Source organism: Chrysochloris asiatica, unplaced genomic scaffold (genome assembly GCF_000296735.1).
Source record: "Chrysochloris asiatica unplaced genomic scaffold, ChrAsi1.0 scaffold00022, whole genome shotgun sequence".
Taxonomy (NCBI): Eukaryota; Metazoa; Chordata; class Mammalia; order Afrosoricida; family Chrysochloridae; genus Chrysochloris; species Chrysochloris asiatica.
In genome coordinates, this window is record NW_006408540.1 from 26,189,141 (window position 1) to 26,195,172 (window position 6,032).

The window sequence follows — 6,032 nt, forward strand, 5'->3', positions numbered from 1 at the left end:
AGGTTCTGTGTGCTTTTCTCCCCTGAACTTAACTCTATTCACGTCATCGTGGTCAACTCTATTCTGAGGAGGCATTTTTTTCCCCAGTCGCATTCTGAGTGCCTTCCCACCTTCCAGTCCTGTATCTGACAGTGTTTCTCTGCTATTCATAGAGTTTTCAGTAAATAGCAATTCGGAAGTAGTTTGTCACTCTTTCTTCCTAGTCTGTCTTTGTCTGGAAGCTCATCTGAAACCTGTCCACCATGGGTGACTCTGCCGGTTATTTAAAATACCAGTGGCATAGCCCTCAGAATCACAGCAACTCAACCTTAGAATAAGGAAAATGAAAAGATCCCGGGATTTGGCCAAATGTAGTAACTTCACGAGTGCCTTTCAACGGAGTGTGCAAGAGACCAAAGTCAAAGAATCTCCACTAAACAATTAGAGCTTATGTGGTCCTATCCTCGGAGCCTTCCTTGTGGAGGGAGCTTGGCAGCCATTGACTAAGGGGCTGTGCTGCTAGTTGGGCCCTAGCCCCAGAGACAGCTTTCCTTATGCTGTCCAAGCTCCCTATGCTGAGACAGCACAAAATACCTTGGGGATGAGTATTTATAACCCACAGTTTAAAACAATATTGATGTGTTGTTGCTTTTTTAATCATGAAACTTTGATATCTGGTGTTTTGATAAAATAAATATTTGATTCAGAACCTCCTGGAACATAGTATGTAAAAAAACTTATGGAAACAGGAAGTATAGGAAACAGGAAAATGGGATAAGTGATGTTACACTGAGGGAATTTAAATCAGTGAGATGAAACAAAATGTGTTTGGATTATTGGATGCAAAACTGATGTAAACCACCTAATTCACAATTAAAAGTTTTTTAAAGTCTTATGTAACAAAATAAGTTTAGGTTATATATTACTTGTTCCTAGGTGTTTATACAGATTCTCTCTCAGGCAATATTTTCAGATTTTTTTTGTTTTGTTTTGCAAAAGGGATTAAATGAAATAAAATTTTGTTTAATGACCAATTAATTCACAGTAGTGAGGTGTACTTCTCATTCTGAAAAACATAAATGTAACTGTATGTGACAGATGAGACCATAGAGGATAATGAAGTAATATTTAAGTATATGTAAAGCATCTAGTACATGCCATGTTTGGATTGCTCACATCTGTTTCCTCTCATTTGAGTCATGCCACATCAGCAAATGATGGTCTTGAAAGGTTGGCTTCATCCACGTCACTAAGGTCAACTCTACATTGAGGAAACAGTTCTTCCTCAGTTGTGTTTTGGGTGCCTTCCAACCTGACGGTCTCATCTTCTGACACTGTATCAGACAATATTCCACTGCTCTTTATAATATTTTCACTGGCCAGTTTTTTCAGAAGTAGATCGCCTGGTCCTCTTTCCTACTCTGTGTTAATTTAGAAGTTCCCTTGGAACCTGTTTACCCTGGGTGATCCCGATGGTACATTGAAATACTGGGGGCATAGCTTCTAGCATCATAACAACACACAAGTCACTCAATTAACAACAAACTGGCCGACAAACAAAGAATGAATCTAGGAAAACTGAAAGTAAAAAATGAACTAGAATTCATAAAGACCCATATTCTAGTCATCAGTGAGCTGAAATGATCTGGTGTTGGTCAGTTTGAATCAGACAAAGTTTGGGTCTACGATTCCATGAATGAAAAATTGAAGAGGAAAAGGGTTGTGAATATTTCAAGATCTATCCTAAAGTACAATGCTGTCATTGATGGGATAATATTGTTATGTCTACAAGGAAGAACAGTTAGTACATGACTAATATTCAAATTTACCCATCAACCACTAATACCCAAGATTAAGAAATTGAAGATTTTTACCAAATTCTGTGGTCTGAAATTGATCAAACATGCAATCATGATGCATTATAATTACTGTGAGTGAAAGAAGATATCAACACCTTGAAAATATGATCTTGGTAATAGAAATGGCATGGAAGATCACACGATAGAATTCTGAAAGACTGGTGACTTATTTATAAATGCAAATATCTCTTTATTCAACAACATAAAAAGTGGCCATAAAGATTGACTTTGCTGGATGCATTACACAGGAATCCAATTGATTACATCTGTGGAAAGATGATGGAGATGTTCAATATTTTCAGTAACCACAAGGCCAGGAGTCAACTGTGGAACGTACCATTTAAAAAAAAAAAAATCCAATCTAAACAGTGGCTTTTGGAGGGGATCTGTTGGGCCAGTTAAATTCAAGGCAGAGAGCTCAACTCAGAAGGTCATGATGACTATTTTGGGGATCTAAAAGAATAATCTTGATACATTTTCTCTAAGGTACATAGGACCATCATGGAGGATTATTGTTAAGTCCTGTCCACTCAGTTCTGACTCAGATCAACCCTGTGCAAAACAGAATGAAACACTGTGTCAGCTCCCAGTTGTTGTTAGGCTTGAGCCAATCCATCTTTTTGGGGTCTTCCTCTTTTTCTCCACTTTACCACTCATGATGTTCTTCTCCAGGGACTGGTCCCTCCTGGTAACATGTCAGAAGTATGACAGATGAATTCTCACCATTCTGGCTTCTAAGAAGCATTCAAGCTGTACTTCTTCCAACACAGACCTGTTTGTTCTTCTGGAAGTCCATGGTACCTTAAATATTCTTCTCGAACACCACAACTTAACTTCATCAAGTCTTATATGGTCTCCTTTATTCATTGTCCAACTTTCACATGCATATGAAGCTACTGAAAATACCGTCCCTTAGGGCAGGTGCACCTTAGTACTTAAACTGATATCTTTGCTCTTAAACACTTTAAAGAAGTTTTGTGCAACAGATTTGCCTAATATAATATATCGTTTGACTTCTTGGCTGCTGCTCGAGTAAGTGTTGATTGTGGATCCAAGCAAAATAAAGTCTTTGACAACTTCAATTTTTTTCTCCATTTAACATAATGTTATTTATTGATCCAGTAGTGAGGATTTTTTGTTTTCTTTACATTGAGGTGCAACACATACTGAAAGCTGTAGTCTTTGATATTCATCAGTAAGTATTTTAAGTCTTCATCATTTTCAGCAAGCAAGATTGCATCATCTACGTATTGCAGGTTGTTAATGAGTATTCCTCCAATCCTGATACCATGTTATTTTTCATATAATCCAGCATCTCAGATTATTTTTCAGCATACAGAATGAATAAGTATGATTAAAGCATACAACCCTGGTGAACACCTTCCTGATTTTAAACCATTCAGTGTCTCCCTGTTATATTCTAATATTACCTCTTGGTCTATGTTCAAGTTCATCATGAGCACAATTAACTGTTTTGGAATACCCATTCTTTGCAATGTTAACCATAGCTTGTCATGATCCATATAGTAGAAAGCCTTTGTATAGTCAATAAAGTACAAGTAAACATATTTCTTGGTGTGAGTCCTGGTGTGGTGCTGTGGGTTAATGCATTAAACTGCAAAGTTGGTTTCAACCACATGGGCAGTGGCTTAAGCTTACCACCCACTCCTTGGAAACCCTATACAGGGTTGCTGTGGGTTGGATCTGACTCACTGGCACTTAACAACATAACAACAACAACAACAAAAAACATTTTTCTGGTATTCTCTGCTTTCAGCCAAGATCTATCTGACATCAACAATGATATTCCTAGTTCCACATCCTCTTCTGACTCTAGTTTGAATTTCTGGCAATTCCCTGTCAATATATTATAGTAGCCATTTTTAAAATTATCTTCAGAGAAATTTCACTTGATGTGGTATTAATGATAGTTTGTGATGATTTCCACATTCCATTGGGTCACCTCTTTGGAATAGGCACAAATATGGATCTCTTCCAATCAGTTAATCAGGTAGCTGTATTCCAAATTGCTTAGCATAGATGTGTAAGTGTCTTCAGGGCTGTATCAGTTTGTTGAAAGATTTCCATTTGTATTCTGTCAACACCTGGAGGCTTTTTTTCACCAATGCCTTCAGTACTGCTTTAATACCATCAGTTCTTGATCATGTGATACCTCTTGAAATGGTGGGACCTCAGCCATTTCTTTATGGTACACAGACTGTGTATTCTTTCCATATATATATATTTTTAAGTTTCTATTGTGAATTGAGTGAAACTTTACAGGGCAGATCATCAGTTTTACATTCAACAAATCATACATCTTATTTCATTACAATGATTATAATCCCCTCTATGTATCATCAGTTAACAGTATTTCTCTATATTCATTTTAGCTTTTTTTTTTTTAAACACTCAGGCATATATAAAAATTTAAACCACCAAAGGGCACATTCTGCAAGTCTGCCTCCTGGTCACCAGCTCTCAGTCCCTCTCTTCCCATGAATCTAGAGTCCTCAGCTGCTCCCTCTCTCCATGTCCCCATCTCTGCCTCCATTTCTGGTGTCACTGCTTCTCTGGATAAGGTCCCTCATTCTGCTTGTACCCTTCTCCCTTGATGGTCCTTTGTTTCTGGACTGTAAGATTAACTACTCCCATGTTTTTGTTATAAAAATTCTACCTTTACAATTGCGACCATCACTATTAGTCATAACAATTACTCAATATTGAATCATAAGCATATTATCATCATCTCTTTTTACCAGACCCATCTAGACAAGATGAAAACTCTTCAGAAGAAACTTTATCTTCCCTCACACACTTTTAAACTAAACTCCCTCTTAAAATCTTGTAAGCCAGTAACTTCGTGCCTTTATCGCCCCACATTTTAGGTAGCCAGTGTCTAAGTTGCCCATCCCTATCTACCCTGTGTACAGAAGATATAGCATTGATACTTGATGTTAAGACTCCTTCCCTCTCTGTTGGTATTTAGAGCTACTACTTCCATGAGTGTAGGTCAAGATCATCAAATTGTAGCAATTTACCCTTGTTTCCTTTATCAAAAATTGTTTTCTTTTTTATCTTCCTCTAGTCAAGTTCTGATTATCAAGCTATCAAGGCTAGGTCAAATGGGTACTGTCTGCAAGTTTGGGTGTTCTTGTGCATCTCCCCTCACTTCATATCAGCTGGATGCTTCACTCTCAGCTCTAGCCCTCTGTGACTATATCCTTGTCCATGGGCTTAGGTGTCCCCAGGTCTCACCACACTTTGGACCAACCAGCCCTTTTCTTTCTGTCATCTCCAGATCAACGGGAGTCTATGGAACGTGGTTGAACTCAGCTCATTTCTTCATTGCTGCCTTTCCCCTTCTTCCACTCACCAGTAAACCAATGTGGTCACCAGCAAGCCTACATAACTGCTCATGTGTTCCCTTTGAGTTTCAGTCTTAGAGGGGGGTTTGTCCTGAGAGAACTTGATTGCTTGCCTTAATGGCTTCCCAGTGAACAACTTGCTTATTCTTGTAGTAGCCAGTAGCCAGTCATACTGCCATTTTTTTTGTTGTTTTGTTTTTTTTGGGGGGTGGGGTGGGGGGAGTTCCTGATGATATTTCTTTGAAGATGTATCTTCTTTCACTCTAGCTGTTCCAGGCTGGTCTGCTTGTCCTTTCTATTGGGAATGTCCCACTTCAGATGGTTCTGGATGGGGCTCAGGATTCCACCTAAGGTGGAAAGGCTCTACAAAAGGCCTATTTCACTGGGCAAGTTGTAGAAATCCTTTTAGGTATTCCAATCAATTATAGGCTGAAGACAGGCTTATAAGTTTTCTGTAATCATGTTTCACGACATTCCTTTCTATCCCACTCAAGTATCTATTGTACAAAAGTAGGCAAGGGAATATGAGCATTCTGGAACACTTGATTGTGCTCATGAGGAATCTGTACCTGGACCAAGAAGCAGTTGTTTGAACAGAACATGGGAACACTGAATGGTTTAAAATTGGGAAAGGTGTGCAACAAGGTTGTATTCTTTCAGCATACTTATTCAACCTGTATGCTGAGCAAATAATATGAGAAGCTGGGTTCTATGAAGAAACATAGCATCAGGATTGGAGGAAGACTCATTAACAAACTGCAATATGCAGATGATACAACCTTGCTTGCTGAAAGTGAAGAGGACTTAAAACATTTACTGATGAAGA